The following is a 25,061-nucleotide window of genomic DNA, read 5'->3' on the forward strand; positions in this document are numbered from 1 at the left end:
TATTATGAACCAACAGTTCACACCAGAAAACTTGTTTGCAAAGTACTAAGAAGATGATGAAGAGGACAACCTCCAATGATTAAATGGTATCACTACTGTCCATCAAGCATGGAAGGCCTTATATCTCAAGATCCAAAATGTGGTAACTGCTCCTCTTAATTAAAACTGAAAGCTGCATTGCAGCATTGTCTCAGAAGAGTAAATATTCCTCTTATCCCTTCCCAATCTAGATTTACAACTTATATTTCTACATTTCCAAAAGTGTGAACGAAACTTAAGACTAACTGGGAGAAAACCGATGCTGAATTAATTATAGGACTTCCCAGACTGTAGTTAGCAACTGAGTTTTACACCCAAAACAGTTATCGTCATCTCCAGCGCAATTTCCCTAAGGTGGGTCTGCACGTTGGAGTGACATGTTTTATTGTGAAAGGGGACTGTGAAAAAGAAAAAAAGCCGATTATTTCAACCCTGTGATTACACAAAATAATTTCTTGCTTTCCCTGTTTCCCCACTCCCCCCAAAGCACCCACACTTCAAGTCGGCTCCCTCTGACCATAGACACAAAAGAATTGGGGCCCTGCAATCCAATCTGCGCAACAAGAGCAGGGAACGAACCAGCTCGTGGGTAGGAAACAATATGGACTCTCCCTGTAAGGCCCCCAAACAGAAACCCTTAACCAAGAAAACCCTAATTTCCTCCACGATTCGGGGGCTCCAGTATCACCCTCTCGTTTTCGACCTAGAAGGCCTTCTTCCAGTCAAGCTACTGCTGGTCCCCCTTCTAAAGCGAATCGTCCACTACTGCACATCCCTGCCGCCCCCTATAGGGCTGCCTACTACCCTGTAACCTCCACCATCGCCCTAAGTCCTTGCTACTCCCAGGGTCGCTCATCCCCTCGCCTCCATAAAACTCCTCCGAGTACTTGGCCTCCTCCTTCTAAGGACGCCGCCGCGCACATCTCCCTATCCCACTCTTCTAAAGAGCCCCCAATCCACAGCTGCCGCCGGCCTTCCTCCCCAGGGCCCATCCGAGGCCTTAGGCCGCCGCCTAACAGCGCCCTCCACGCATGCTGAGGGGCCTCCCGCAACCCCGACTGCACCGCTGATCTCGACCCTCCCACTCCACACACCTCACCCAACTCCCCGCGGCTCGGGCCCGAGTCCTACCACGGAGGCCACTCCCGCTCGCCCCCTCGGTCCTTTATTGTTGATTCGAAGCTCCCAAAATGGCGGAGCTCCTTCCTCCTCGGAAATCTCCGCCCGCCCCCACCCGACCCCTGGCTGCTGCCTCATCCGCCACAGCCCACCCCGCCCTGCACTCTGGCCGTCCGGCCTGCCTGCCCCCGGCCGAGCTACCCGGGTCGGCCGGCCCTACCTCCGCCGCCGCCCGTTCTCACCGCGCCACCGAAGTCGCCGCCCGGGCTAACTCGGCTCCTCTGCCCCTCCCTCGCCCGCCGCTCCCCGACCCCGCCTCGCTCTCCGCCTCTCCGCATGGCGGCAGCCGCGGCTCCGCCTCCACACAAAATGGCGAGAGTTCAGTCGCCGCCGCTGCCGCCGTCGCCGCCGCCGCAGCAGCCCCGCTCCCCTGCTTGTCCTGCTTCTCGGCGGGGGACCGGGGCCGGGGAAGCTGCCTGAAGAGAAAATGGAGGGCCGTACTCGCACACCGACAAGGGCTCGCGGATGCCCGAGTAAAGGAAAGGTGAAGGGGAAATAAAGTTACGCTCAGAAGGGAAAGGAGGGTTGCTTTTTCCACAGCTGAGAGGAGACGACTGGAGAATGGTAACTAGGAAGGTCCCGGCCTGTTTTGGCGCCCCCCAAAATGGAAATCGGGGATTATAACCAGAGAGGATCTGCTTATGCTGACCCAGGACGCACTCCAAGGGTGGCCTCTGGGCGCAACGGCTCGGGGACGGGAGTGCTGACCTGACGTCTCCGGCGGGCCCGGGAGGCTGCTGCAGGGCCGCGCGGCGCGGCAGTCCAGGAACGCGCGGGACTGGTGGCCACGACACGCCGCGCGCGCCTGGGGAGGCGGCCGGAAGGAGGCTGGCAGGACCAAGGGGAGCGCGGGGGCAGGGTCCCTACGCGTGGACTCCGCGGGGACACAGGCCGCGGCGGAGGTGGGGGCGCTGCACGGGGGCTGCGCTGGGAAGGAGGCCCGGGGCGCGACCGTCCTCCCGGCCCCAGTGGGCTGTCCCCAAAGAAGGACAGTTGCTAAGGAGTTAGTTGTGCTGAAAACTACTTCTGTAGAGGAAAGAGGAACCGATAGACCCAGAGTAAGTCTCCGGGCTGACCCTCACCAGGAAAATATTTATGTATTTGTCCCCATGAATACTTTTCATATTCTCATGTCTCCTTTTAGCCATAACAGAAATAATCGGAAAGCTATGTTGTTCAGGTAAAACAAAAATTTGAAGCTAGAAAGCTAGCTAGGTCAAGGGAAAAGAAAAACCCGTGTCTCAATCAGCTGAGAGAGACTGAAAGTACAGGACAATGGCCAGACCATGTGAGGACAGAACTCTGACCCACAACATCTGCACCAACCAGCCAGGGAAGTTAAACCACAGCCCGGCAATAAATCAGCCCAGAATGAGCAGGAATGGTCTTTGACTTCCAGCTTCCCTAATTTTCGCCTCTGCTTCCAACTCTGGGGACCCATCAGAGAAAGTCAAATATGTTCCTCCAATTAGTCATACAAGATGCCCCTCTTCTAGTTAGTCTGTGTCCAACTTCCCCTTGCCAACACCCTCCAATCTGCTCTAATTTATTCTTTATTTCCAACAGTCAATAGAGAAGTGTGAAAAGGCTGCTCTTGAGATTAAAAAGAAGATTCTCCTTAGAATTATTAAAAACTCTTTAATTTGTAGCATGTCATCTCAGTTTAAAACACTCATGTAAGGGAATGGCCCTACACCTTGTGCCCATCCTAGAGAGAAGTGGCAAAATAGTTCCTTAATGTTAAAATGTGAGGCCTTGTTTGCCTCACTATATTTCCAAGTAGCGTGAATGTTAAGGGGAGAGGAGCCTAAAGATTTAAAACAGGCCACTGTCTGGTGGGGTCTGTTCCTATACCACTCAAGAAATGAGACCAGGCAAAGGAAACTGACCTTCCAAAGAAGCTTGGTTGAAGTCATGACCCCCCCAACCCTTCCGCCCCAAAAAAGTGAGGAGGCAATCAGAAGTAAAATATGAAGTACCTGCCCATTCTCCCCTAGGAATCCTGCCAGAGTTAAGACTTATAAAGATTCTGCATAATGTACTTATAATATAGTCAGATAGCCTTATAATGTATTTATGTCAATCTTTTTTTCGGTTTTCAGATGAGAAGCATAGATGGTAATAGAATAAGCTTATGAACCCCTTGGATCTTTGGTGTTCAATTTAAGTAGTTGGTAGGTCCAATCCAACTATCTCAATGCTTTAGATTTTATTTATTTATTTTACAGAGGACAAGGGAGGGAGAACAACATCAGTGTATGGTTTCCTCTTGCAGGCCCCCTACTGAGGACTTGGGCCACAACACAGGCCTGCGTCCTAGGCTGGGAATCAAGCTGTTGATCCTTTAGATTCCCAAGCCGGCACTCAATCCGCTGAGCCACACCAGCTAGGGCCACTGTCTCAATACTTTTTTCTCTCTAATTCAAACAGATTAACATGAATCATAGAAAACATTACACTTTAGTAACACGGGCGAATTGTTTGATAATGTACACAGTATCCTTATATATTTTATATTACAAAATGTATATTAAAAAGTACTACACAAATTCAATCCTTTTAGTTAATATTGAATATAATTGTTTGGGTGTTCTGTGGTAAATATGGTTTCGGCAGAGTGTGCTATAGCAAGTGAAGGCACCTATTTATTGTAATAAAGTACTTCCCAAGATATACATCCATTTTCATTTTGTTTTTAGTCACTCTCACCTCCTTCCTACCCTACTTTTTGAGTTTTAAAATACGAAGCTGTTAGCGAAAGTGGGAGGCCTGGATTGTTGGCTGACTTCTAGAGAATCTGTAGAAAAGATGTTTTTAAAAAGGGTTTAGCCCTGGCTGGTGTAGCTCAGTGGACTGAGCACCAGCCTGTGAACCAAAGGGTCACTGGTTTGATTCCCAATCCGGGCATATGCCTGGGTTTGCAAGCCAGGTCCCCAGTAGGGGGCACACAAGAGGCAACCACACATTGGTGTTTCCCCTCCACTCTCAAAAATGAATAAATAAAATCTTTAAAAAAATAAAATAAAAAAGGATTCAAAAACATTGGGTTGGACAAAAAGTCTGTTACGTGTTTTTCTGTAAGATGGATCTAGTAGTGCTTAGTTGTCTTTCATTCGAAACAAGTTTGTTAGATTGTATTGTGACAGCTGTTGTATCAGTGTGTGTTTTTAAAAAACTTATCAAAACTGGTGAATTTTTGTGCAGGTACTTTAATATTGAAGATGGAAGAAGATTCACAACATTTTCGGTATATTATGCTTGATTATTTCAAGAAAGGTAAAAATGCAACTGAAACGCAAAAGATTTGTGCAGTGTATGGAGAAGGTGCTATAACTGATTGAACATGTCACAACTGGCGTGCGAAGTTTCTTGGTATTATTGACATTTTGGCCAAATAATTCTATGGTCTAGGGCTGTCTTATGCGTTGAAAGATGTTTAGCAGCACCCCTGGTCTCTATACACTAGAAGCCAGTAGTGGGAGATAGCCAACATACTCAAAATATTCAAGTCAATAAAGTTATTGCTGAAAATGAAAAATGTCTTGTATGTTACGGAGAAAGCCATATGGACATTTTGGCCAACCCAACAGAATTGAGGTTTTCAGTAGGTCTATGTAGAACACAATAAGATTCTTTTTTTTGAAAGAATGAGATGCAAATAAATACTACTTGGAGTGCAATCACAATAATGGGTCCTCCTAGCAAACATTATTTGCCAGTCTCACATCCTATTTACCTAAAAATAACCAGAGGAAAAAAGTCACAGGCTAATTTACACTTGATTTCATTTTAACTTCAATTAAAAATATTTAGAATTTATAATTCCAAGTAATTTGAAGTTGGATTTATTTACATCTGTGTTACTATCTTAAAACTCAAATGTTTTTAACATGCGAAAATGGAATTCACACTTTTAACTTTCTATAAGTTTTTTAAAGGAAACAATACCTTTTTTTCAAACTATAAGCAAATGTGTTCACTAAAGAATAATGATTTTTGCCCATACCATACTCAATAATGATTATATCACATCTGGCTAAGCTTTAATACCTCAACATTTTTCTTTTTTCATGACTTGCAGCATAATATTCTGATTTCCAAAAGAAGTTTCAACAGATAAACTATGCTTTAGCAACATCTTGTAGTCGTTAAGATTAAAGGCTAATGAGCCCAAGCAGTCAAGTACCATTTGTCTTTTGACTTCATAGTGGGTAAAAAAAAAAAAAGAAAGAAAAGAAAGAAAAATTGCCCCTTCAGTATATACACCTGAAGAAAATAAAGCAGCATCAGCCTACTGAGGGCTGAGTAGAAATGTCCTCAGAGAAGTACAGGTACTACACTTAGGTTAATGCATATTAAGCAGGCGTTTTTAATCACTGAGAGACCACACCAGGCACATTTTGTTGGCATAAATGTTCCACTTCCGTAGCAAACTCAAACTGAAAAGTAGGAAAGCAATATTACAAACGGAGGGTTAAAATGGGTTAAACACTTTCCCCCAAAACTACCAGGTTTAGTTTGTAGAATTTATATTCTTTTTGACAGATACCATTTCCCCATCCCAGGGCACCACAATAAGCTAGCTCGGCCTACCAGATGTCTTTTGATCTCATTAGGTCCCAGCATGGTTTACATTTTGGTCATCACTCAGAATTCTAGCTATTCATTTTGCTTCTTCAATTTTTCTAAAATTACTGTTCACCAGCAATTTTAACTTATTCATTAATTTGAAAATAATGTGTGGTTGGGAAGACACTGAAATCCACAAACTAGTTTTTTAGGTATAAATTTAATTTAGTCCCTTAGATCAAGAAAGAACTGATGCTGTCCCCATCTATGATGCCTTGGTCTCCTCGTGTCCTTTCTGAGTTAGTTCATAGGTGGTTGCTGACAGGTTAACGCCTCTGAACTTATGATGGGGGTGGGCCATGGCAATTTTGCAGAATTGTCATGGTTTGTTATGTGTACCATGCCTACTTTGTACCCAGGGTTTTGTAAGCAAGATTATATTTCTGAATAACCTTCTGTACAGGGGTAGCAACAATCATGAAATGTGCCCAGCTCTGGTTTCCTGCTACCAGTCAATTTACAGAGCCTTGTACTGGTCCTTGAAAATAGAACTGTGATCTTAGGAATGACCCCTGGGAAGGCAGTTTATAGCTAAAGAGTAGGCAACCTCTTCAGTCCTGAGTGCCATCGTTATATTACCTAATATCTGTGATTACCAGGACAAGACAGGGAACAAAGGATGGGGGCGAGGACAGGACAGGCAGGGTGTGAGGGGAGTATTGCAGTGCAGAGGTCTCCTTAGTAACCTTCCTAACCCTTCATCTGCACGATGACTTAAATATTTATCATGTCAACCACCCCCTAAATAAACCTCTAATGTCTCCCAGTTTCTTTTTACCACACGGAGTTTATACTTCATTGACAAATGGGGACTGCCAATGTGCCTAGCCAATCTGACTTCCCACTTTTCATCCAATATGTTTGCTACTCTCTTCTCCTAAATAGGACCCATTTCCTCACATTTGATTGTCTGTTTTGGAAATCCTCTCATTTCCTTTCATCTGGGCCTGTCTAAAGCCCATTCAAAACCCAACAGATTTTCGCAAACTCCTATCCTCCCACCTTCCCACTGCTTGCTCTCCCCCAGCTGTTACCTTGCAACATTTGTGTGCTTGTCACTTCAAAAGGCCAATATTCAAAACAACAGAGTTTGAAGTAAGGGAAGGTTTATTGATCAAAAATGTACCAAATCAAGATGGAGGACTAAAGAGTTTCCTAAAATCCATTTTCCTCGAGCCCAGAATGAAGGCTTTTTTTAAATGTCAGGTTTAGGGAGAATAGGAGGGGCAATGGTGATTGACAACTGCAGACATCTGGATGCCAACAGGGATCCAAGGAAGAGTGAGAAATCTCTAAATCTCTTTGTTCCTGGTCCATTGACCCCTGCTGATCTGACTCTGGTCTTAAGGTTCCTGCAAATCTTTGATAAACAGTCATTCATTTTGTATATATTTCCCCACCTCTTCCAGAGGCACCTTCTGGCAAGGGGCTGTTCTTCCAAAAACTCAAGCCTCAATCCAAGCAGAATTCCTCTTATAGCAGGAGCTATGCAAGTTAGAGTTAAGATAGAGTCGGAGGGTTAGCATTTCCCTCTGTTACACCTTCAAAGTTCAGGTTTTAGAGTTAGTTAGATCTAGGTTCAAATCCCAGTTCTGCCACTTATTAACTCCATGAACTTGGGAAGCTTTCTTAACTTCTGAGCTTCAATTTCTGCATTTATAAAGTGGAACTAATAAGGCCTAGAACTATTGTAAGAGTAAATGAGAATTTGTATAAATCACTTATTTTAGTGATTGGTAGATAGCCCTAATTTTTTTTTTACTTGATGTTGCTATTATTATTTCATTGACTTTCATCAGAACCTCTTCTTATTCTATGAGATTAGAGCTCTTGGTTGGCCAATTCAGTTTCCCCCTGCCCCCCAGCCTCTAAGTATCTTACTTCTTCAGCTTAGTGCCTCACCAACCTCAGTAAACAAGTTCCAGACTCTAATTTCACAGCTTCTGCTGCAGGGATGTTGGTGCTGGAGAGAGCCAGGCAGATTGGCTCGACAACAAATTTCTGTTCCCATACCTCAGCCCAGCCCTTTTGTGGCTCTGCAAGCTTTTTACAGGTAGTTCTTAATCAAGGCTGCTCATTAGCACCAATGCAGGCACTTTCTTTTTAATACTCATCTGAGGATACATTGATTGATTTCAGAGAGAAAGGAAGGGATACAGAAACATCGATGTGAGAGGAACATCAGTTGGTTGCCTCCCATACACTCCCCAACTTGGGACCAAACCAGCAACCTAGGCATGTGACCAGGAATTGAACCAGTGACCTTTCAGTTTTCAGGACGATGCTCCAACCAACTGAGCCATACCAGCCAGGGTGGGTTTTTTTGTTTTTGTTTTTTCCCCCAGCACAGGCACTTTTAAAAACACATGCTGGGCACCATCCCTGAGGAATTAAATCAGAATCCGTGGGGCTGGGGGCCCAGCATCATTTTTTGTTTTAAGGCTCGTAAGAAGATTTTCATATGCAGCCAAGGATGAGAAGCACTGTTCTTAAAGGACAATTATTTCCCACAGCAGCATTCCAAATCTTTTCTTCTATTCTAAGTCCACATTCAAATCAAAGCCATATCAAAGAAGTTTTATTCACTTTCCACCTCTCTCAGACAGTCTTCTGTTTATTACCAACTTAGAGAATGACATATCATACTTTAGATGTAAGGCTAACTGACCCATACATCCCTTCCTTTTTAAGTAAAGTATTCCATCAGTTACTCCCTTTCCCTTACATTTTTAATATCTTCCTCTATGCTGGCCTTCCCCTTAACCTGGATTCATGCCCAAGTTTTTCTCCTTTCTAAACAGCAAACAAAAACAATCTCTCAGTTCCATTGTGTACTGAGCGAGAAAGGGAAGAGCTAGCATTCACTGAGGGCCTTCCAGGGACAAGCACAATGCACAGTGACAACCAGTTGCAAAGTCCTATTTCTTCTTGCTGCAGGGTATCACTTTCATCTCTGTTTCTCCATTACTACTGCTGCCATCCCAATCCAGCAGTTACTTCTATTCAGACTATTTCAGTAAATTCCTAGACTTCCTGCCTCTTCCCCTCTCTAACCCACTCTATATACTAGTGCCAGTGTAATTTTTCCAGTCACATTACTATCCTGCTCAAGAGTCTAATGATTATTACGAAGAGAACAAAGTTAAAATCCCTTCATCAATCTTCAGAAAAAATAGGAGGCCCCTGGAACCTCCTCACTCTATAACCCGTGAGTAGGAGGTTGAGCCCACTGACCTTCACATCATTGCTGAGATAAGACTGTTCTTGTGATTTTCTTTTTGTCTTTGAAATCCATCCCTCTCATCATTCTAGTTTCAGCTTAAATGTTACCTCTTCTGAGGACCCTGACCATCCTTTTCAAATCAGACTCCTTTTCCACTTATTCTTTACCCGGCTAAGCCATCTGAAATTATTTTGTTCACGTATTTATCACCTCTGCCTCCCAAACAGCAAGCCCAACTCAAATCCACTTTTACCACTGGGTTTGCTAATTTACCCTAGCTGTTCCTTTGTGCTCCCCACCACTTCAAGCTCTTTCATTGCTAACATGAAAGGAGGTGGTTTGTTTAGAAGAGTCTGGGTTTATGCCTGGATTTTTCCACAGTAATTATTAATAGTGCTCCTATTTATTCTCCAAGGTGTTCCACTTTGAATGATAAATTCTATAATCACTGTATTTATAGCCCTGTACCATAGTCATGTGAATAAATGTCTTATTTTTAAGCTCGTGAGGACAGGAATAAAGTCATGTTTATATTTCCTTCACCAATAACACCTAGTAAGGTATTTTGTATAAATGTAGAAGCTTTTGTTAAATATGATTGGATGATACATTAAAATGAGATAATGTATCTGAAGAGTCTAGCATGCTATCTAACACATGGTGTGTTAGGTTTTCTAAAAAGTTCAATAAATTGCCCCAGATGATTCCAAATGTCACGTCTCCCAAGCTGTTTTTAAATAGACTGTGACATACAATTTAGTACCCAAGTACACACTGGCTTGTTTGCTTTTATTGAGGGTTTTTTTTGTGTGTGTGTGTGTGTGGTCTTTTGTCTTCTACTAGATTGGAAGCTCTTTGAAGGCAAGTATCATGTCTTATAATTCCCCATTCCACATAGCAAAATTGGTTCATATGTATAAATTGGTTGATATTGAGATGCTCAATACTTACTGTGTGGTTAATGTGCAGGAAACAGTGAAATGATGACAATGGTAGGAAATATCAGGTTAGGTACCCATGGTCCGTGGCAGGAGGGTCAAAGATCACTTTCCCTATTTGCAAATGCATGCCTCTGAGTTCTCCCAGCAAGCAAAAATATAGGAGCTTCAGATAACTTCACTCCTAACATTTTCAGTAATTAAAAGGATACAGGTTCAAATGATCAACTAATGTTTATGCAAAAGCATAATGTCTTTTGGAAGCATGGGAAGAATAAAAACATACAGTGTCGAGATCTGACTTTGGAATAATAAGACCAGGGCTTGAATTCCTAAGCTATTTAGCCTCTCTAAACTTGTTTTCTCATCTGTAAAATCAGGATGATACATTTGCCCCAGTGGAGACTGTAAGAAGAATAAATGAGAAATACTTGTATATGTAAAATGCTTAGCATAGGGTCTGATTCATGGCAAGCCTTAATAAACAATAGCTATTTTTAACAATGGGCAATCTCGGCCCTTCAAAGCCTGTTTTGATACTAAAGGTGAGATAACTTAAAATATAATTGTTATCAAATTTTTAGTTAAATCTTGTTTCTAGTGTCAATGACAAGCTATAGTTCTTCATTCAACAATTTATTCTTTTGTTCATTCTATGTTAGGTACACAATACATGCTTATTAAATATTATTGAATAAGTAATAGAGTAATAATAAGTAACAGAGGAAATTAAGACTTTTTGGGATCTATGTCCTCGATAATATCTCTGGATGAGCATAAAATGCCCGGTGACTAGGGCCTTGTTATCATACTGGATTCTGAAGGTACAAATCCAACCACCTTGCTTATGGAGAAAGCAGCCAAGAATATATAGCATTCCTTCAAGTCTTCTAACCTGTTACCTACTTGCAGCAGATGACTGCCTCATACTTCATGGGAAAAGTCAAGTTCATGAAGGTTAGTGCTCCTCAATTTCCCTTCTCCACCTCTAGACTCATCTCCACAAAATCTAGCCTTACCTCCTTCCCTGACATCTCTTCCCTCTAGTACCCCAGGGAGAGTGAAGCGTTCCCACCTCTGTGCCACCATTGTGAAAATTTCTATTATTGTGCACATGACGTAGTATCACAGTTAATTTGGTTTTAGGCTTGCCTTCCACAAACACTGGATCTATCTATGCCTTATTCTTCTCTATAGGTCCACCACCTACCACATGGCCTGAAATTTGGTAGGTGCTCAATAAATGTTTACCTTCCCACAGCCACATTTCCTCAATTTTATTCTGTACAACATTAGTCCCTTGAGCTGCTCTGGTGAAAAACTGTGTTCATGTTTTTCCTATTAGATATTTTTGTAGGACCTTGTGCTAAAACTCTGTATCATTTAGCACAATTGCAGTTAATTAATTTGTTTAAGTAGTTAATGGCTGACTTTCCTGAGAAATGTCAACTCTTGAGGGCAGGAACCCTGTCTGTTTTGTTACTAAGTAACCCTATAATTCCAGCACATAAAAGATATTTAATATTTGTTGAACTAAATGAATCAATGTTTCCCTCTGGGAAATTCACAATGTGAACATACTTAATGTAAAATCCTACACAAAAGAAATGTGTTTAAATTTGTTTAGTTCAGTATTTTCCAAACTATAGCTCTCTTTGTTCTCTCACACTGCCAGTAGTGAGAAAGTGTATGTGGTGTAACAGCCGCTCTTGATAAAAGCTATAGGAACTGGCCCTGGCTGGTGTGGCTCAGTGGATTGAGCACCGGACTGCGACACAAAGGGTTGCAGGTTGGATTCCCAGTCAGGGCACATCAGGGCACATGCCTGGGTTGTGGGCTGGGTCCCTAGTGGGGGGGCACATGAGGGGCAACCACACGTCAATGATTCTCTCCCTTTCTCTTTCCCTCCCCCTCTCTCTAAAAAATAAATAAATGAAATATTTAAATTTTTTAAAATAAGCTACAGGAACTGTCAAGAAGGTAGTAACCCCTATTGATGGCTTAAAACTTGCAGAGATCAGCTTGATCCAACATGGTGACTAATTTAACCTAAGGGTACCCTGTAGCCTCATTAGATGCTCACTGTAATATAATACATTAGTATGCTAAACAACACACCCTGTGCCCCCATGATCAGAAACAAAAACCCATATAAGGGTACAAATAGCTGATGGAGCTCCTCTGAGAAATATCCACCCCCCTCCCTGGAAAGATCCTGAATATCCCTTCCCATCATTGAATACCCTACCCCTCAATTAAATAAACCTCAATAAAGAAAGCTAATTCCACTTAAGTTGGGCTGCCCTGTCTGTGGAGTAGCCTATTCTCTGTCTCACTGTTTCACTAACAAACTCACTTTCACTTCAATTCTATGCTGGCTTGAATTTGAATTCTTTCCCACAAGAAGCCAAGAGCCCACAGTGGATCACAGACTCTGGGGTCCCCTGACTTCTGGAATGCCTGTGTCAGTAGAATGCCACCAAACACCCTGAGGGATTTAACAACTCACACACTAGAACATTTACTCTCTAGCATTTGATACTGTTGAGTACTCACTATTTCTCCATGTTTTCCTTTATTGGCTCCCAGGACTCCACTTTTCCTGGTTTTCTTTTTTCCTTTGAAGATTATCTCACCCATAATCATAGGATCACCAGAAATTAGTTTGTTGACAGCCACCAAGTCACAAAGCCCCCAGGCCTATATCACTATCTAGTGACTATGTATATTTATTCTAGCTGTCTCATTAGCCCTTTGTTTTGACTGTGTCCAATTCCCCTCCCCCAACCTCTCTTCCGTTCCTGTATTGTATATCTTGGTTAATGGTATCACCAGGCATCTAAGCCAGAAACCAAAAGGTCTTAGCCTTGAATCCTGTTATTATCTTACCACTCTAATTTATTTAAATTGATCAACTATTTCAGAAATATTATATACCATTTTAGCTCTTTTTTGTCTGTATCCACTGCCATTGTCTTTATGTACACATTTTTTAAATCTATTCCCTGCATTCTTGCAACAGCTCACAGAATGTTTTTCATATACCAGTGATCTCCCTATTCCAATCTATTCTTCACAATTCTATTGGAATTGACTGCTTAAAACAGATTTGTTCATTTCACTCCCCAGTTTGAAGACTCTGCTGGTTCTAGTTTTCCATAGAATAAAATCCAAGCTTCATAGATTGGCATACAAGGTGCCTTGATCTCTTCTTTGCCTGAAAAAAACAAACAAACAAACAAAAAACTGTGACTGCCTTACCTCAGAGAGTTGCTGTGAGGATTAAATTAGATCATTCACAGAAAACACTTAGCACATGCCTGGCACATAATAAGCATTCAATAAACATTATTATCTCACTAAAATCTATAGTCTGCCTAGCAGTCTACTGAAAATAGTCTGACCAAGGTTATCAGTGACCTTGTATTTGCCTGAAAACACCCAAGGATGCTTTTTAGTCCTCATCTTATTGAACTCCTGTGACACTTGACATAACTTTTTTCTTGTGGTTTCCTCTCCCTTTGGCTGCTGGATTCCCACTTTCTCCTTGTTATCCTTGGACTGTTTTCTCCTTCTTGGCCTCCTTTGCCACATCCTCTTCCTCTGCTGGACTCCCACAAGTGTTCCTACTTGAGTTCAACTTTTCTCCTCCTGCCTCAGTGCCACCCACCTTTCTGGGATATCATGTCTATTTTCATTTTAACTGTCATCTCTATGAAGATGACATTTTTTTCTATCTTCACTTCGGACCTCACCCCTAACCACCAGCCCCATATATTGAGATGGATGCCTACAATAGACTGAATGTTTATGTTCATCTCAAATTCATATTGGGAAATATGTTGAAACTTTACTCCCAATGTGATGGATGGCGTTTGGAGGTAGGGTCTTTGGGAGGTAATTATGTCTTGAGGGTTGAACCCTCATGAGTAGGATTAATGTCCTTATAAAAAGATGCCAGGGAGCTGGATCACTCTTTTTTCTGCCAAGTGAAGAAAAAATAAGAAGTCAATTGTCTGCAGCCCAAAAAAGGCTCCCACCAGAACTTGACCATGCTGGCACCCTAATCTCAGACTTCTAGTGTCCAGAAATATGAGAACTAAGTTTCTGTTGTTGATGAACCTTTGTGTCTGGTATGTTGTTATAGCAGCCTGAACTGATTAAGACAACACCCAAGAGGCATTTCCCCACCCCCAGACTCTGGTAACCACAAATCTAAACTCTTTCTCTATGAGTTTGGTATCCAGACTAACATTCTGTACAGGTAAGGCATGAAGGAGAGAGGGAGAGGCAGGAGATAAGGTTGGAGAGATTGGGAGGCACCTTATATAAGCAATTTGGGTTACTAATAGCAAGAGTCAATTTGGACACAGGTATGTGTGATAATAAAATCCATGCTATTTTGTAAAAATATTATTATGTTATTTTAGAGAGCAGGCAAGGGAGGGAAGGAGAAAGAGAGGAAGAGAAACATTGATTGGCATCTTGAATGCTGCCACAACCCAGACAGCTGTCCTGACCTGGAATTAAACCGGCAAGCTTTAATTTTTTTTTACTTTCTTTTTTTTTTTTTAATTGTTGTTCAATTACAGTTGTCTGCATTTTCTTCCCACTCCTCCACCCCAGCCCAGCCAAACCCACCTCCCTCCCCCACCTCCACCCTCCCCCTTGGTTTTGTCCGTGTGTCGATTATAGTAGTTCCTGAAAACCCCTCTCCCCACTAACCCCTCCCCACTCCCCTCCGGCTATTGTTAGATTGTTCTTAACTTCAATGTCTCCGGTTATATTTTGTTTGCTTTTTTCTTCTGTTGATTATGTTCTAGTTAAAGGTGAGATCATATGGTATTTGTCCCTCACCGCCTTATTTCACTTAGCATAATGCTGTCCAGTTCCTTCCATGCTGTTGCAAAGGGTAGGAGCTCCTTCTTTCTCTCTGCTGTGTAGAATTCCATTGTGTAAATGTGCCATAGTTTCTTGATCCACTCATTTGCTGATGGGCACTTGAACACACTTCTCCAAGGAAGACATACAGAGGGCCCAGAGACATATGAAAAGATGCTCAGCATCACTAGCCATTAGAGAGATGCAAATTAAAATCACAATGAGGTGCCATCTCACACCAGTCAGAGTGGCCAACATAAACAAATCAACAAACAAATGTTGGAGAGGATGTGGAGAAGAGGGAAGCCTAGTATATTGTTGGTGGGAATGCAGACTGGTGAGGCCACTGTGGAAAACAGTATGGAATTTCTCAGAAAACTAAAAATGGAACTGTCCTTTGACCCAGCAATTCCACTGCTGGGATTATACCCTAAGAACCCCGAAACACCAGTCCAAAAGAACCTATGCACCCCAATGTACATAGCAGCACAATTGACAATAGCCAAGTACTGGAAGCAACCTATGTGCCCATCAGTAAACCGGCAAGCTTTTAATTTGTGGGATGACATCCAGTCCACTGAGCCACACTAGTCAGGGCCCAATTTTTATTTCTTAATCCCTTTACTTTTTTCACCCAGTTCCCTAACCCCACTTCCCTCTGGCAACCATCAGTTTTTGTATCTGTGAGACTGTTTCTATTTTCTTTGTTCATTTATTATGTTCTTTAGAGTCCACATTAAGTTAAATCATGGTATTTGTCTTTCTAGGTCTGATTTATTTCACTTAACATAATACCCTCTAGGTCAATCCATGATGTCACAAACAGTAAGATTTCATTCTTTTTATGACTAAATAATATTCTATTGTATATATGTACCAGATCTTTTTTATCCACTTGTCTATTGATGGACAATAAGGTTGCTTTCATACCTTGGCTATCGTAACTAATGCAACAATGAACATGGGGATGCACATATCTTTTCAAATTCAGGTTTTGGGTTTCTTTGATTAAATACCCAGGAGTGGAATTGCTGGGTCATAAGGTAGTTCTATTTTTTAATATTTTGAGTAAACTCCATGTTGTTTTCCATAATGGCTGCACCATTCTGCATGATCACCAACAGTGCACAAGGGTTTCCTTTTCTCCACATCCTCTCCAGCACTTGTTGTTTGTTGATTTACTAATTAATAGCCATTCTGACAGGTGTGAGGTGATATATCATTGTGCTTTTAATTTGCATTACTCTGATGAGCATCTTTACATATGTCTATTCGCCAACCATATGTCCTCTTTAGAAAAACATCTATTCAGGTCCTCTGCTCATTTTAAAAATTTTTCTTAACATTTTCTTTATTTACTTTTAGAGAGAGGAGAAGGGAGGGAGAAGAGAGGAACAGAAACAGCAATGTGTGAAAGATACATCAATTGGTTGCCTCTTGCATGCCCCCAGCCAAGGACTTGGCCCACAACCTAGGCATGTGCCCTGACTGGGAATCAAACCTGTAACCTTTCTGTTCACAGGCTGGCACTCAATCCACCGAGCCACATCAGTCAGGTGTACTGCTCATTTTTTAATTGGATTGTTTGGTTTTTTGGTGTTAAGTTGTATGAGTTCTCTATAAATTTTGGATATTAACCCCTTATCAGAGGTACAATTAATGAATATCTCTTCCCACTTGGTAGGTTGTCTTTTGGGTTTTTTTTTCTTAAAATTAATATAAAGTATACTTTAGGATTTCCAGCCAACATGGAGGCATAGGTAGATACACCATGCCTCCTCACACAACCAAAAGAAGGACAACAAAGTTAAAAACAAAAACAACCAGAACTGCCAGAAAATCAAACTGTGTGGAAGTCAGACAACCAAGGAATTAAAGAAGAAACATTCATCCAGACTGGTAGGAGGGGCAGAGGTGGGCAGTGGGCGCAGAGAGGACTCATGGGAAGGCAGTGGCTGGAGGACCAGGGTGGGCGGCGGCTGGTAGAGCAGGCAGTCTCACATTTATGTGTGATAAACCAGAAGGAACAACTGAGGAGCGAGACAGACTGCACAACCCAGGGTTCTAGCTTGGAGAAATAAAGCCTCAAAGCCTTTGACTGAAAAAACCTATGGGTGTTGCAGCAGTGGGAGAAACTCCCAGCCTCACAGGAGAGTTCATTGGAGAAACCCACAGGGTCCTAGTATGTACATAGGCCCATCCACCCAGGAATAAGCACCAGAAGGGCCAAATTTGCTTGTGGATAGTGAAGGAAGTGACTGAAAGCTGGCTGAGAGCTGAGCAAGCTGTATTGTTCCCTCTCAGACCTCTCCCACCATCACAAGGTGCCACAGGGCAGAAATGGGTTGCCCTACCCTGGCAAATACCTAAGGCTCTGCCCCTTACTACATAACAGGCATGCTGAGAAAAAAAAATAGCCCAAAAAAGAACAGATCAAAGCTCCAGACAAAATAGAACTAAGTGATGAAGAGATAGACAACCTATCAGATGCACAGTTCAAAACACTGCTAATCAGGATGCTCACAGAAATGATTGAGTATAGTCACACACACACACACACACACACACACAAGGAAAAAGTGAAGGCTATGAGAAGTTAAATAAAGGAAAATATACAGGGAACAAACAGTGATGGCAAGGAAACTGGGACTTGAATCAATGGTGTGGACCAGACGGAAGAAATAAGCATTCAACCAGAACAGAATGAAGAAACAAGAATTCAAAAAAATGAGGAGAGGCTTAGGAACCTCTAGGACAACTTTAAACATTCCAACATCCAAATCATAGGGGTGCCAGAAGGAGAAGAGGAAGAGCAAGAAATTGGAAACTTATTTGCAAACATAATGAAGAAGAACTTCCCCAATCTGGCAAAGGAAATAGACTTCCAGGAAGCTCAGAGAGTCCCAAAGAAGCTGGACCCAAGGAGGAACACACCAAGGCACATCATAACTACATTACCCAAGATTAAAGACAAGGAGAGAATCTTAAAAGCAGCAAGAGAAAAGGACACAGTTACCTACAAAGGAGTTACCATAAGACTATCAGCTGATTAATCAAAAGAAACCTTGCAGGCAAGAAGGGGCTGGCAAGAAGTATTTGAAGTCATGAAAGGCAAGTACCTACATCCAAGATTACTCTATCCTGCAAAGCTATCATTTAGAATGGAAGGGCAGATAAAGTGCTTCCCAGGTAAGGTCAAGTTGAAGGAGTTCACCATCACCAAGTCCTTATTATATGAAATGTTAAAGGCAGTTACCTAAGAAAAAGAAGACCAAAAATTTGAATAGTAAAATGACAACAAACTCACAACTATCGAGAACCATACCTGAAAAAACAAAAACAAAACAAACTGAGCAAACAACTAGAACAGGGTCAGAATCACAGAAATGGAGAGCACATGGAGGGTTGTCAGTGGGCAGGGGGAGGGGAGGGGGGGGAAGTTAAGGGAATAAGTAGCATAAATGGTAGGTATAAAATACACAGGGGGAGGATAGGAATAATATAAGAAATGTAGAAGCCAAAGAACTTATATGTATGACCCTTGGACATGAATTAAAGAGAGGGGAAGGCTGGTGGGAGGGGGTGCAGGGTGGAGGGGAACAAAGGGGGGAAAATAGGACAAGTGTAATAGCATAATCAATAAACTATATTTTAAAGAGAAAAAACAGGAGATAATTATATAAGCGTATCCCTGTGCCTGACCAATTGTAAGATACCTAATAAGTGTATTTATTAATTCGAAAATATTTATTGAGATTCTCCTGTGTGCCAATAATAAGGTATGGCATATAAAATAAAATAATAAATAGATAATTACATTTGTGATAAGTGCTATTACAGAGGAAGTCAATAGAGTACCCAAGGAGAGTCAGCAGGACGGGCACAAACCTGCCATGGCTTCCCAAAGGAAAGTATTGTATGTCTATATTGAGACCTGAAGGATGACTGAGAATTAGCTGGAGGAATGAGAGGGGAAGAATGAGAATAACATACAAAAAGCACTGAGGAAAGATAGAGTTTGGCAAATTTAAAATAAATTAGCTCAGGATTGCTGGAGAACGGGGTTATGGGGTAAAATAAGACTGAAGCGAACTGAGTGGGGACCAGATCCTTTTTTTTTTTTAATTTTTATTGTTATTCAATTACAGTTGTCTGCCTTTTCTCCCCATCCCTCCACCCCAATCCACACAAACCCACCTCCCTCCCCAACCTCCACCCTCCCCCTTAATTTTGTCCATGTGTCCTTTATAATAGTTCCTGTAATCCCCTCTCCTCACTGTCCCCTCCCTGCTCCCCTCTAGTTATTGTTAGATTGTTCTTAATTTCAATGTCTCCGGTTATATTTTGTTTGATTTTTTCTTCTGTTGATTATGTTCTAGTTAAAGGTGAGATCATATGGTATTTGTCCCTCACCACCTGGCTTATTTCACTTAGCATAATGGTCTCCAGTTCCTTCCATGCTGTTGCAAAGGGTAGAAGCTCCTTCTTTCTCTCTGCTGAGTAGAATTCCATTGTGTAAGTGTACCATCGTTTTTGGATCCACTCATTTGCTCATGGGCACTTAGGTTGCTTCCAGTACTTGGCTATTGTCAATTGTGCTGCTATGAACATTGGGGTGCATAGGTTCTTTTGGATTGGTGTTTCAGGGTAATTAGGGTATACTCCCAGCAGCGGAATTGCTGGGTCAAAGGGAAGTTCCATTTTTCGTTTTCTGAGGAAACTCCATACTGTTTTCCACAGTGGCCTCACCAGTCTGCATTCCCACCAACAGTGCACTAGGGTTCCCTTTTCTCCACATCCTCTCCAACATTTGTTTGTGGATTTGTTTATGTTGGCCACCCTGACTGGTGTGAGATGGTACCTCATTGTGGTTTTAATTTGCATCTCTCTGATGGCTAGTGATGCTGAGCATCTTTTCATATGTCTCTGGGCCCTCTGTATGTCTTCCTTGGAGAAGTGTCCATTCAAGTTCTTTGTCCATTTTTTAATTGGGTTGTTTGTCTTCCTGGAGTGGGGTCGTGTGAGTTCTTTATATATTTTGGAGATCAGGCCCTTGTCTGAGGTATCATTGGCAAATATGTTTTCCCATACTGTTGGTTCTCTTTTCACTTTAATACTGTTTTCCTTAGCCATGCAGAAGCTTTCTGTCTTGATGAGGTCCCATTTGTTTATTCTTTGCTTTATGTCCCTTGCTTTAGGGGACATGTCTGTGAGGATGTTGCTGCGTGGAATGTCTGAGATTTTCCTGCCAATGTTTTCCTCTAGGACTTTTATGGTGTTATGATTTGTATTTAAGTCTTTTATCCACCTTGAATTTATTTTTGTGCATGGTGTAAGTTGGTGATCGAGTTTCATTTTTTTTGCATGTAGCTGTCTAGATCTCTCAAGACCATTTGTTGAAGAGGCTGTTTTGGCTTCATTTTATGCTCCTACCTCCTTTGTCAAATATTAATTGACTGTAAAGACTTGGGTTTATTTCTTGACTCTCTGTTCTATTCCATTGGTCAATGTGCCTGTTTTTATGCCAGTACCAGGCTGTTTTAATTACAGTGGCCTTGTAATACAGTTTGATATCAGGTATTGTGATCCCTCCTGCTTTGTTCTTCTTTCTCAAAATTGCTGCAGCTATTTGGGGTCATTTATGGTTCCATATGAATTTCTGAAATGTTTGTTGTATATCTGTGAAATATGTCATGGGTACTTAATAAAGATTGCATTGAATGTATAAATTGCTTTGGGTAGTATGGCCATTTTGATGATGTTAATTCTTCCAATCCATGAGCATAGTACATGCTTCCATTTGTTTGTGTCTTCCTTAAGTTCTTTCTTCAGTGTTGTGTAGTTTTCTGAGTACAGGTCTTTTTACCTCCTTGGTTAGGTTTATTCCTAGGTACTTTATTTTTCTTGTTGCTATATCAAATGGGATTTTTTTCCTGATTTCTGTTTCTGCAGTTTCATTGTTGGTGTACAGGAATGCCTTTGATTTCTGAGTATTGACTTTGTATCCAGCTGTTTTGCCAAATTCATTTATTAGGTCGAGTAGTTTTTTGGTGGAGTCTATTGGATTTTCCATGTACACTATTATGTCATCGGCAAAAAGTGACAGTTTCATTTCCTCCTTTCCAGTTTGGATGCCTTTTATTTCTTTTTCTTGTCTGATTGCTGTGGCTAGGATTTCCAATACTATGTTGAATAGGAGTGGTGAGAGAGGGCATCCTTGTCTTGTTCCTCATCTCAGTGGGAAAGCTCTAAGTTTTTGTCCATTGAGTATGATGTTGGCTGTAGGCCTTTATTATGTTGAGGAATGTTCCCTCTATTCCCACTTTGCTGAGTGTTTTTATCAGAAATGGGTGCTGTATCTTATCAAATGCTTTTTCCTCATCTATTGATATGATCATGTGGTGTTTGTCTTTGCTTTTGTTTATGTGGTGTGTTGTCTTTATTGATTTGCAAATATTGTACCATCCTTGCATCCCTCGGATGAATCCCACTTGGTCATGGTGTATGATCTTTTTAATGTATTGCTGGATGCAGTTTGCCAATATTTTGTTGAGAATTTTAGCGTCTATGTTCATCAGTGATATGGCCTGAAGTTTTCTTTCTTCGTTGTGTCTTTATCTGGTTGTGGGATTAGGATGATGCTGGCTTCATAAAAAGAGTTTGGGAGTCTTTCATCATTTTGGATTTTTTCGAATAGTCTGTGAAGGATAGAGGTTAGCTGTTCCTTAAAAGCTTTGTGGAATTCTCCTGGGAAACCATCTGGTCCAGGCCTTTTGTGTGTTGGGAGTTTTTTGATGACTGCTTCAATTTTGTCTGCTGTCATTGGTCTGTTCAGGTTTTCTGCTTCTTTTTCATTCCGTTTTGGAAGATTATATTTTTCTAGAAATGTATCCATTTCACCTAGGTTTTCAAATTTCTTGGCATATAGCTCTTCATAGTAATTTCTTACAATCCTTTGTATTTCTGTGGTATCAGTTGTAATCTCTCCTCCTTCAATTCTAATTGTGTTTATTTGTATCCTGCCTCTTTTTTTCTTGATGAGCCTACTTAAAGGCTTGTAAATTTTGTTTATCTTTTCAAAGAACCATCTCCTGGATTCATTGATCCTTAGAATTGTGCTTTTAGTCTCTATTTCATTTAATTCTGCTCTGATCTTGGTTATTTCCATCCTTCTACTTGCTCTGGGCTGTCTTGGTTGTTGTTCCTCCAGTTCTTGTAGGCATAGTGTTAGGTTGTTTGTTTGAAATGTTTTAACTTTTTAAGGTAGGCCTCTATTGCTATGAACTTCCCTCTCAGGACTGCCTTTGCTGTGTCCCATAGGTTTTGGGTTGTTGTGAGTTCGTTTTGATTTGTCTCCAGAAAGTTTTTGATTTCTTCCCTAATCTCGTTCTTCACCCATTCATTGTTAATAGCATGCTATTCAGTCTCCATGATTTTGAGTGTTTTGGTGTTTTTCCTTTGGGGTGGGTTTCTAGTTTCAGCCCCTTGTGGTCAGAGAAAATGCTTGATATGATTTCTTTTTTTAAAAAATATATTTATTGATTATGCTATTACAGTTGTCCCATCCCCCGCCCCACTCCACTCCATCCTGCCCACCCCTCTCCCTCCCACATTCCCCCGCTATAGTTCATGTCCATGGGTCACACTTATAAGTTCTTTGGCTTCTACATTTCCTACACTATTTTTACCCTCCCCCTGTCTATTTTCCACCTATCATCTATGCTACTTATTCTCTGTATCTTCCCCCCCTCCCCCTCCCACTCCCTTAATGACAACCCTCATGTTCTAGTTGTTTGCCTACTTTGCTCTCGTTTTTGTTTTATGTGTGGCCCTTAATAACTGTGAGTTTGGGGAGAACCAAGATGGCGGCATAGGTAGACACACTGCGCCTCCTCGCACAACCAGAACTGACAGAGAATCGAACAGCAAGGGGGACCAACACCAAGAAAATAAAAAATAACCATTCATCCAGACTGGTAGGAGGGGCGGAGACGGGCACCGGGGTGGAGAGGACTCGCGTGGCTGTGGCGGGTCTGAGACTGGCAGAGTGTGGGACAAATGGCTCAGGCAGTCCCAGCACTAGCAGACCCTGCGGCCCCCCATTTGCACAGATAAACCCAGAGGGCTGGACTCAGAGTGGCGGAGAGCAGGGCAGGCAGAGCAGTGGGTAGCACCCTGTGGCACCACATTCGCCCACAGATAAACCGGACGAACGTCAGGGAGCGAAGCAGACATCGCAAACCAGGGCTCCAGCATGGGGGAAATAAAGCCTCAAACCTCTGATTGAAAACGCCCGTGGGGGTTGGGGCAGCAGCAGGAGAGACTCCCAGCCTCACAGGAGAGGTTGTTGGAGAGACCCACAGGGGCCTAGAGTGTGCACAGGCCCTCTTACTCGGGAACCAGCACCAGAGTGGCCCAGTTTGATTGTGGGTAGCGGAGTGAAAGATTGAAATCCGGAGGAGAGTGAGGCGGGCGCCATTGCTCCCACTCGGCCCCTCCCCCTCGTACAGCGTCACAGCACTGCGACCAGCATTACCCCGCCCTGGTGAACACCTAAGGCTCCGCCCCTTAAAGTAACAGATGCGCCAAGACAAAAAAAAAAAAAAAATGGCCCAAATGACAGAACACTTCAAAGCTCCAGAAAAAATACAACTAAGCGAGGAAGAGATAGCCAACCTATCGGATGCACAGTTCAAAGCACTGGTTATCAATATGCTCACAGACTTGGTTGAATCTGTTCGAAAAACAGATGAAAAAATGAAGCCTATGCTAAGAGAAACAAAGGAAAATGTACAGGGAACCAATAGTGATGAGAAGGAAACTGGGACTCAAATCAATGGTGTGGACCAGAAGGAAGAAACAAACATCCAACCAGAAAAGAATGAAGAAACAAGAACTTGGAAAAATGAGGAGAGGCTTAGGAACCTCCCAGACGCCTTGAAACGTTCCAACATCCGAATTATAGGGGTGCCAGAAGGAGAAGAGGAAGAACAAAAAATTGAAAACTTATTTGAACAAATAATGAAGGAGAACTTCCCTCATCAGGCAAAGGAAATAGACTTCCAGGGAGTTCAAGAAGCTCAGAGAGTCCCAAAGAAGCTGGACCCAAGGAGGAACACGCCAAGGCACATCATAATTACATTACCCAAAATTAAATGCAAGGACCTACATCCAAGATTACTATATCCAGCAAAGCTATCACTTAGAATGGAAGGGAAGATAAAGTGCTTCTCAGATAAGGTCAAGTTAAAGAAGTTCATCATCACCAAGCCCTTATTATATGAAATGTTAAAGGGAGTTACCTAAGAAAAAGAAGATAAAAAATATGAACAGTAAAAAGACAGCAAACTCACAGTTATTAACGGCTACACATAAAACAAAAACGAGAGCAAACTAGGCAAACAACTAGAACATGAGGGTTGTCATTAAGGGAGTCGGAGGGGGAGAGAGGGGGAAAGGTACAGAGAATAAGTAGCATAGAGGATAGGTGGAAAATAGACAGGGGGAGGAGAAAAATAGTGTAGGAAATGTAGAAGCCAAAGAACTTATAAGTATGACCTATGGACATGAACTATAGGGGGGGAATGTGGGAGGGAGGGGGGTGGGCAGGATGGAGTGGAGTGGGGGGGAAATGGGACAACTGTAATAGCATAATCAATAAATATATTAAAAAAATAACTGTGAGTTTGCTGTCTTTTTACTGTTCATATTTTTTATCTTCTTTTTCTTAGGTAACTCCCTTTAACATTTCATATAATAAGGGCTTGGTGATGATGAACTTCTTTAACTTGACCTTATCTGAGAAGCACTTTATCTTCCCTTCCATTCTAAGTGATAGCTTTGCTGGATATAGTAATCTTGGATGTAGGTCCTTGCATTTAATTTTGGGTAATGTAATTATGATGTGCCTTGGCGTGTTCCTCCTTGGGTCCAGCTTCTTTGGGACTCTCTGAGCTTCTTGAACTCCCTGGAAGTCTATTTCCTTTGCCTGATGAGGGAAGTTCTCCTTCATTATTTGTTCAAATAAGTTTTCAATTTTTTGTTCTTCCTCTTCTCCTTCTGGCACCCCTATAATTCGGATGTTGGAACGTTTCAAGGCGTCTGGGAGGTTCCTAAGCCTCTCCTCATTTTTCCAAGTTCTTGTTTCTTCATTCTTTTCTGGTTGGATGTTT

General features: G+C 42.0%; 1 protein-coding gene across 5 annotated transcripts in view; it reads right to left on the bottom strand.

Annotated features, from left to right (window-relative positions):
* The window catches only part of DDX6 (DEAD-box helicase 6), a 46,839-nt gene extending 44,733 nt beyond the window's left edge, over positions 1–2,106 (bottom strand). Inside the window, exon 1 of one of the 5 annotated variants that reach the window (XM_024570723.4) lies at positions 1,927–2,106. The gene's annotated coding sequence lies outside the window, so the exon portion shown is untranslated. The other 4 variants (XM_053923927.1, XM_053923928.1, XM_024570724.4 and 1 more) reach the window with 4 other exon arrangements.
* Between the last annotated feature and the right edge of the window lie 22,955 nt (positions 2,107–25,061).

Source organism: Desmodus rotundus, chromosome 5, assembly GCF_022682495.2.
Source record: "Desmodus rotundus isolate HL8 chromosome 5, HLdesRot8A.1, whole genome shotgun sequence".
NCBI classification, from domain to species: Eukaryota; Metazoa; Chordata; class Mammalia; order Chiroptera; family Phyllostomidae; genus Desmodus; species Desmodus rotundus.